General features: G+C 36.7%; 1 pseudogene; it reads left to right on the top strand.

Moving 5' to 3' along the window:
- Positions 1 to 223: 223 nt before the first annotated feature.
- Positions 224 to 1,268, top strand: LOC123827388 (annotated as a pseudogene).
- The last annotated feature ends 8,730 nt before the right edge of the window (positions 1,269 to 9,998 follow it).

The raw sequence follows: 9,998 nt of genomic DNA, 5'->3' as shown, positions 1-9,998 counted from the left end.
TTTCAGCCATGTGATCTCATTTGGCCATTGGGATGCTAGCAGGCATGGTTCAAAAAGAAGCTTAATAAATGCTTATGTAATTAGATTTTTTTTCTGTGATATTTTTATCTCAGTAAAAAAAAGACATACTCTAGCTCTCTGCTCCTCCTATTCTATACAAAGGTACATCTTTGTGCACAGTGCCAGCCTCAACCCTGAGACATGATGGTAAAGATCAGAATGAATGGATTTGGTCACCAGGGCTGCCTCTTACTCTGGAAAAATGGATGTTGTTGACATCAGTGATCCTTTCTTTGACCTCAGCCACATGGTCTACATGTTCCAGTATAATTCTACTCCTGGCACGTTCAAAGGCACAGTCAAGGCTGAGAACAGGAAGCTTGTCATCATTGGAAAGTCCATCTCCATCTTCCAGTAGGAGATCCTGCCAATATCAAATGGGGTGATACTGATGCTGAATATCATGTGGAGTCCACTGGTGTCTTCACCACCATGGAGAAGGCTGGGGCTCACTTAAAGGGTGGAGCCAAGAGGGTCATCATCTCTGCCCCCTCTGGGGATTTCCCCAAGTTTGTGATGGGTGTAAACCATGACAAGTATAACAACTCCCTGAAGATTGTCAGCAATGCCTCCTGCACCACCAGCTGCTTGGCCCCCCCAGACAAAGTCATCAATGGGGGTGACAACCATGACAACTTTGGTATCATGGAGAGGCTCATGACCACAGTCCATGGCATCACTGCCACCTGGAAGACCATGGATAGCCCCTCTGGCAAGCTATGGCATGATGGCCGAGGGCCATCAGAACACCATTCTTACTTCTACTGGTGTTCTGCCCAGAACACCATTCTTGCTTCTACTGGTGTTCTGCCCAGAACACCATTCTTGCTTCTACTGGTGCTGCCAAGGCAGTGGGCAAGGTCATCCCTGAGCTGAATGGGAAGCTCACTGGCATGTCCTGTGTCCCCACCCACAATGTGTTGGTTGTGGATCTGACCTGTTGCCTGGACAAAGCTGCCAAATACCATGACTTAAGAAGGTAGTAAAACAGGCATTAAAGGTCTCTCTCAAGGGCATCCTGGGCTATACTGAGGACCAGGTTGTCTCCTGTGACTTTAACAGTGACACCCCCCTCTTCCACCTTTGATGCTGGGGCTGGTATTGCCCTCAATGACCACTTTGTCAAGCTCATTTCGCAGTGTGACAATGAATTTGGCTACAGCAACAAGATGGTGGGCCTTATGGTCCATATTCCCTCCAAGGACTAAGAGCCCCCTGTACCACCAGCCCCAGAGACAGGAAGAGAGACCTTCAGCTGCTGGAGAGTCCTTGCCCCAAACTGATCCCCAACACACTGAAAATCTCCTGACCTCCAGTTTCCATCCTATACCCCCTGAAAAAGGGAGGGTCTTAGGGATTCCTACGTTGTTATGCACATATACAGTTCAGTGTACTCAGCCAAAACAAAAGAAAACATACCGCTCTTTTCTCACTGGTCCCAGTGGAAGGATAAGATGTGAAGAGCGAAGCCAAGTTGCTCAAGTCATCCCAGATGAGTTCAAATTCTATCAACAAAGCCCATTTGAGATTAGACACCTTCTAGCCTCATCACATGTGAGCTATAATAATGAACAATTACTTCTTAAATCACTAAATTTAGCGCTACTTCTTTTTATCCTCAGTATCTTTAACTAGCTGATAAAACATGACAAAAACTGCTAATACCTATTGGGTATTTGCTCTGTGATGACAATTATGTCTTATTATATTTAATGTTTATATGACTACATGAATTTTGTGTGATTTTTCCTTATCTTGAAGATAAAAATCATCTTTATAAGATATTCAGCACAACTATTGCTGAGGTAGGATTTTGACATACACTAGACTCTAGAACTTAGATTTTCAAGCACTATGCTTTTCTATCCTTTAAAATGAACTAAATATCTTTGGCCTCAAAACTAAGATTTAAGATCCTCAGGGTCTTATTACTAATACATTTGAAAGGTTTTTATTAGAATGTATACATTTCGATGGAGCACTATGGCTTTAAAAATTGAGAAAGTATATTTCACTGGTAGATACACAATTCTTGTCTTGTTGGTATAGTACTAATTGACATCTTCATACGCTTAATATATAAAATATTTGGATTTTTTTGAGGGCTACATAGTCTACTGGATGGTGTTTAAATTATTCTTCTATTTTTAAATTACATATTATATCCATATAATGAAATTTAAAAAGCTGTTACTAATTCTTTCAAGGTATAGACAATTTATCTCAATTTTCTTTAAATTCTTTAGTGTCTTATACATCATAGCCATGAGGTATAGCTATTAGTGCTAATAATAAATACTAATAATAATATTGAACATTATCTTTTTTATGTTTGGCTTATATCATTATCCCACTTGGACTATCTTTCTTTTCCATGTTTGCCTGTCAAAATTTTTAGTTTTCAAGACCCAGTACAAATGTGTCAGTTTTGTTGAAATTTCCTCCAATTTCTCATTCTAGGAAATATCTCTCACTTCTTTGAATACTTGCAGAATGTTTCCAGGATTTAGTTGATGTTATATTTTTTCCTGATTTATTTTATTTTCAAAGATTCCAAATCTACAGGAAATTGAAGGGGTGATGTAATAACCACCAAATATCCTTCACCAAATTTGCCAATCTTTTTTAGTTTGCCTATTCATCTTTATACATATTTTCTAATATTTTTGTGCTTAATATCTAAAAGTAAATTAATGCATCATGGCATTTTTGCCATGGTATTTCAGCATGAAGAGCATAGAATAAGAGCGTTCTCCTATATAATCACATACCATCATCATATGTACAATAATATTAACTAAAATAAGATATTTATTTAAATTTGGCTAATTATAGCAATAATGTCATTTACATGTGTCCCTCCACCCCCAGAATTTAATCAAGGTTTATAGATGGGTTATATTATTAGTGATAATTAGGGAAATGATACTGATGGAATATATTAGTGTCACAATTAGCAATATTTCACCTGGAAGTGATTTGGCTTTAGAGGAAGGTGTTATTCAAAGTATATGCATATGTTTTAGTGGGGCATTGAAGGAAATTGGGGTGATGGTAATTATAAGATTGTGAATTTAGATGATTTTTTGTTAATGGCTTGAAAGCCTTTTAAAAGCAAAGGGCACATTTAGATAATGGAAGTTAAAATTCAGGGTATAATATATACGTCAAAATGCTTCCACTGCAGTATTTAAAGACATTATATCCTACAGGCTTAACTAGGCTGAAAATTGGGCCCAGGAATTAATTATAAGGGTAGTGGAGTTACAGAGGATACTGAATGGGTACCTTTACAGGTATCTTAAGTTAATTCAGCTCCCTGATATGAAAAAATTAAGACTGATACTTGTCTGGGATAAGGATATTTGAATTATGGACATAAGATCCATGAGTTCCTAATTTTCCTCTGTGTTGATAGAAGAAACCTCTGATCCCTGAGACAGTGAAGTCTCTCACCTCATACATACCTCACTTGTCTAGAAACCTTGTAAGGGCTCACACATGGATGTTTGTTCACCTCAAGTTTCTCCTTTGCTTCTGCTCATTGCTTATAGATCAATAATTAGGGCCAAATCAAAACACAGCATGAAATATAATACAATTCCAGCAAAATGCATAACCTTCTCAGTATGTCCTTGGCAGGTCCTGAGTGAAAACACATAGGAGTTGATCTGGGAGGGTATATAAGAGATACTGTAGGATATAAATTAAGTATGAGAGAATGTAGACTATAAGGCTGGATAGTAGAGATATTGTTGACTCCTTTGTGATTTAGAAATTGATGTATTGTAATGGACCTGATGCTAGTTCTGACATGCTGTTGGGATGTTCAGTTAAAGCCTTCATGTCGGATGATGGCAGAACCATTGTGCTAAGAGGGACTGAGAGGAACTCTTGAAACTTCCCACTTCTCCAGACAAGACAGGAGCAAACCAAATGTGATATATTATCTTGAGAGGAATGTACCACATCAAAACTTAAAAGATGTAGTGTAGCAATGGTTGTCCCTATCCTAACCCCATTTTCTTCCTCTCTTTGTTCCTTGCATAAACTGTGGAGCATGGTAGATGATTATGGACTAGTGTAGATATAATAAGGGGAAGTTTTAATCCTAACAGCTGTTATGCCACATGATGCATATTTACATGAACAGGTCAACACCTGATATTCTTTATGATGCTACTGATCTGGTGAATGAATTCTCAATTTCTATTAGTAGAGAGCATCACAAGTCACTTGCATTTGGGGCAAGTCAATGAAACAAATTAACCCTTTCTCAAGGGGATGTCACTTATATGTAACAATATAGCTTCCAAGGACTTGATCATCTTGACATTACAGAGAAAAGGACATAATGTTGGATTATTTTAATGATATCCTGCTAATTGGACAACTTGGGAAAAATGGCAAGTATGTTGAATATTCCATAAGATATATAGGTGACACAAGGAGGGGCATATATATTTTACAGATTTAGGGTCTTGCTGTACCAGTAAATTTTAAATTCTTTAAGGAATCCAAATATCAGATATTTCTTGGAAGTTTCCCTTTAATAAAGGTAGGATATTACATTTTACACCCTCTACCTTTAAAAAACTGTCGCTATGGTTGGATACTGATTTTAGATTCTAAAGGCAATATGTACATAAATTTCCAAATACTGCTCTGACTTTTTACTTGTGTGCCCCAAAATGCTACAGCATATCAAGCTGCAGTTCAAACTGAATGGCTTGCTCAAGTTTTATGGCAGAAGATATGATGGTTCTAGAAATATTAGTGATATGGCATCTTTGTTAACTCCCATAGGAGATTTTTGGTTAGTATAGATATTTAAGGTTCTAGAACAAGGTTATGCTTTCTGTGGGAAAAAAATACAGTCACCATTTGAGAAGCAACTCTTAACATATGAGTAGAACCTAACTACTCATCATATATATGGCTGAAACTTTTCATCATTAGTTGGTATTATTAGCTATATCAACTTATAAAGCTAGCTTTTGTAAAAATGTTACATTTAGGTTTGGTTCTCAGCTTCCTTGTAGCCCTGGGCACAAAAAATCTTTCATGAACGTGGCCCAGACTACCATTCATATGATCTGTTGCAGAAACATCTTTATCAATTTATACCCATGACATCATTAGGGTTTCCTTACGATCAAGTATCAGAGGAGAAATAAATTGGGGCTGGTAGAATTCCAATTTAAATTCACATGGTTTAGCTCACTATATCGGTAGTCATTAAAAACATACAGCTGCTATAATACAGATCCAACAAGCAAGACCTTGAAAAAAAGTGAGGAAGAGAAATCTTTCCAGTTACTAGAGTTACAAAGAGTTCATTTGGTCCCCCTCCTGTTCAAGAGAACATATGTTCATGAATACCTGGGAAAGTTTAAATAATTTGGTTACTCATTATTTATATACTTATTAGTTTTGTCTTTTTATGTTATAAATCTGCTTGATAAAAATACCAGCTTTTTGTTTTTCATCATTCTACACATTTTTGCATCAGGACATATAGGTTTTAGTAGATTATTAGGGTGACCATAAAAAAAGTGCAACTTAGTAGCTTAAGACAACAAAAATGCACTCTCTCACAACTGTAGAGAACGAAAGTCCAAATTCAAGGTGGTGGTAGGGTTACTCTTTCCCCAGAGGCTTTGGAGGGAGGATTATTCCTTGTCTGTTTCATCTTCTCATGACTCCTGGTGTCATTTAGTTTGTGGCAACATAATTCCAATTCCTGTCTCAGTGCTCCATGGCCTTCTCTGTGTCAGTGTACTTTCTATCTCTTATGAGGACCCTTTTATTGAAGTTAGGCCTGTTTTATTACAGTGTCATCTCATTAGGATTCTTCCCATAATCATCAAAGACTCTATTTCTAAATAAAATTATATTCTAAAATTTTGGGTAGACATGTATGTTGTGGGGAACCATTCAAGCTGCCACAAGCTATTAAACTATATTTTGTGATTGATAGTTGATTTTTATGTCTCTCTGATAGACTCATTTTAAAGTTTCAAAATGTAAATTTTAAGAATTTTATTTATTTAAAGAGACTCCTATAATTTTAGAAGACATATAGTATATAACTCATTTCATTGTTATTGATACAAGTTAAAGGTTTCATGTGCACTCATGTAGTTTCTTCAATAAGGCTATTTTACCAAATTATAAAAGCTTTTAAAATAATTTTAATATTGAAAACCCATTATTGGGTAGGTTATCAAGAGGATGTGACTGCTGGTTTGACCCATGAGCGGGACTTGGACAATTGGAGGCTACTCATTCCCTCCCTTATTCTTGGAATGTGATCTCCATTAAACTTCCAAATACTAGAACCTGCCCCACAACATACAATTGAGATATTAATGTGGTAATGAGATCACCTGGACTAAATATGTGACTAAGCTCTTGTTAAGCCTTCTGTGTATGTGACTGACCCCAGTTAAGATACCAGAGAATGAATGTAAAAACTACTTGCGGTCACCCAACACAAACCTCCCAAGTTCCCTTATTATTAAGCCTGAGATCTACCATTTCTGAGTGATCTTCCTTTTTCTTTGGTTTCTCTCTACCATCTGTGTATGGAGGCCAACTTTAGATTATACCCAGGGGGCCCCCTCCACAGAGGCTGTGATTCCATGTCCTATAACTACAATGTTTAAGTGATAGAAAATTGTTATGACTTGATATGTGCCCCACAAAAAGAAATGTTTAAGTTCTAACCCCTAATAGCTCAGAAAATGACTGTATTTGGATATACAGTCTTTATAAAGGTAATAAGGCTAGTATGAGTTTAACTGCTAGAAGAAGCAAAGAAACATTCTCCCTAGAACCATAGAGAGAGTGTGGCCTGCTGATACCTTGATCCAGATTGCTAGTTTACAAAACTCTGAGGAAATAAATGTATATTGTTTTAAGCCACCAGGTTTGTGGTACTTTTTAATGGAGTCATAGGAAACTACAGTCATAGTTCTTTATATCATGAACTACTATGTCTGCTCTTGTGATATAAAATGATTTACATGTCTTTATAATATATTTTACAATTTACTTTTAATTACAGTTGACATACAATATTAGTTTCAGGTGTACAACATACTGATTAGACATTTATATACTTTATGGAATGTTTAACCCACTAAGTCATATAGTTTAACCCACTGTCATATAGTTTCCATATGACATCGTACATAGTTATTACAATATTATTGACTATATTGTATATGTTCTACTCCAGGACTATTTTTATAACCGGCAATTTGTACTTAATCTCTTTCATCTTTTTCACCCATCCTTCCAACTCCCCTCCCATCTAATGACCATCAATTTATTCTTTGTACCTATGAGTTTATTTGTGCTTCATTTGTTTGTTTATATTATTTTTTAAATTTCACATGTAAAAAATATGGTATTTGTCTTTTGCTGATGTATTTCACTTAGCATAATATCCTCTAGGTACACACATGTTGTTGCAAATGGTAAGATTGCACTGTTTTTCATGCCTTAGTAATATTTCATTATAGTACCTTTATCCATTCTCTTGTTGAACACTTAGGTTGTTCAACAACCTAAGTATCCATTGTTGAACACTTAGGTTGCTTCCAAATCTCAGCTATTGTAAATAATGCAAGGAATGTAAGAATGCATATCCCTTTTAAATTTTATTTTAAACAACTTAATGTGTAAGTTCACAGACTGTTTCTGAACTGTTTAATGATTGGTTGTTAAAATATAGCATGACATTCTTGGAAGATAGAAATATAATGAGAGGAACTTTCAAACTTTCATGCCCATAGCACTGTTGGTAATATTGTCCTCACTTTCACTGCAAGTCTAGATCATATAACTGTAATTGAATTGAGGAGTGAATTGATGAAATAAAAAGTAGATATTCCCATGCAATATTTATGAAGTGAAACAAATAATGACAGGCTGATTGATGTTGAAAGTCAACTTACATTTCATAAGATATGTTTAATATGATTTGAATGTTTAGCATGGTTAACATACTTTTTATAAAGTGGCATTTGTTTATGTGATTTAGTTTTTGTTTGTTTTTAGTCCCTTATTTACCACATAGTCTATTTATTTGCTGGTGTTTTGAAACTCCATTATTTAACCTTATAAGCATGTACATTTAAATTAATAAAAATGGGTTCATTGATTTATATTAGCTGCAAATTTCTCATAACCAAGTACATTACACATCAAATCTTGTGGGATGCAACCATCAAAGATTGGTAGTTGTTAGTTCCCTTTGAGAGCTGAATTTGCTATTCTTAAGATATTTGTACTATTAAACCAGGTTCCAGTCTTATTAGCTATACTTGACTTTATAACTAATAGTGACTTGAAGTGTTAAATAATAGTTTTCATAATGTGATTTTTAATGTTAAGCTGACTTTAAATGATTAATTAAATCATTCTAGCCATTTTATTTTATGTTACTTTATTTGTTTAATGTTGCGCATGGGTCACTGGCCAGCAGTGACCACGGAACGCTGTGGATGGCTCGACGATAAACACGCGAGAAAAAACACCACATGCACAGAGACAGACTAGTTTCTGTGGGGAAGTAGGGACGAAATGGCCACCCCCCCAGTGGGGAGCGCACTGATTTACCGTCCATGCCTGCTTTTATTGGGCTCATTTTGCATAATAATTCAGGTAAAGTACAGTACTCATTAGGGGAAGTAAGGAACTATAGAAAACAAAGAACTCTGCCGGTCTATTGAGTTGGGGGTCAAAGAGCTGTAAGACTGAGGAACAAAATAACTTCCTCCTAAGACCCTTCTCATTCAACTGAGAGCATTCTAAACAAAGAAGGTTTCACAGTAATTTACATATTCTTTCTTAGGCCTGATTACCCTGGGAATCCGCACTTCTCAGTACCGAGCTACACCACCCTGTCATTGTTTCAGGCTTAGGTGGAGCAAGGGAACTAGGTAACCAAGAGATAAGGAGATTTTCTCCCAGATGCTGAGAACTCAGGCTATGTCAAAGCCAAGGAGCGAGGGTCCATCACCCCCTTTTGCTGCAGCCCCCCAAGTCCTTCTTTTGGGGGGCCTCCCAAAGTGATTGTGCCTGGCTTAGGTTGTTCCCCCCGTGGGGAATCTTACCCGTCTTTGGCTAACCGACCAAGATTTTGGGGTTCAGCAGCAGAAGCAGCATTCCTGCCAGGGAGATAAGCTTTTGTCTCCTTGCTGGCTTACAGTTCCAAGGGCGTTCCCTTAGCCTTAGCCTAGGCGGGGGTTTCAGCTTCTGATACCAGTCAGGACGGTTCCCAACATCTCCCCCTTTTTTAGTTTTTAAAATCAATTGTGGTTGTTAAGCCTGTGAAACCTACTTTTGCTGTTTTCGAATGCAAATCAGAAGAAAAGCAACATCTACATACATCATAAGGCAATAATAGAAATATAAAGCAGAAACTAAATTCTATGGGTTGTGAATACCTAAATTTCTAAATTCAGTGCAAGAAAACATATTAAGGGAAAAAACAAAAGTAATAGGTCTGATTACATTTCAATCTTTGTGAGAAATTACATAGATATCAGGAAAGGCAAATCACATGGCAGTTTGAGCATAATGCAAGCCTGACTTCTTTCGAGAGAATTTCTTAACAGGTGCAGTTCTGCGCACCGACTTATCACCTACTTTCTTACATGGGTGTTGAGTTTTAATTTTACGCCTGCCAGAGTGGTTTCTCATACCTTCTCCCTTGTTTTCAGTTAGGACTGCTAAGGGTTCCATAAAGGTGGCTACTTGCTGGTCTCTGATACGACCCTGGGAAAACAATTTGCAAATACACCCGAAGTACACAAATCAATATCACAATCAGTAAACAACCAGCAGCTCCAAAAACCCAAATTCTCAAATTAAGTCCATCAAACCATGTTTTAGGATTTAGCCAATTAATATTTTCATTAAGGGCT

This window comes from Phyllostomus hastatus, unplaced genomic scaffold (genome assembly GCF_019186645.2).
Source record: "Phyllostomus hastatus isolate PE091 unplaced genomic scaffold, TTU_PhHast_1.1 phas_contig_86, whole genome shotgun sequence".
Lineage (NCBI taxonomy): Eukaryota > Metazoa > Chordata > Mammalia > Chiroptera > Phyllostomidae > Phyllostomus > Phyllostomus hastatus.
This window is presented reverse-complemented; position numbering and strand designations above follow the sequence as displayed.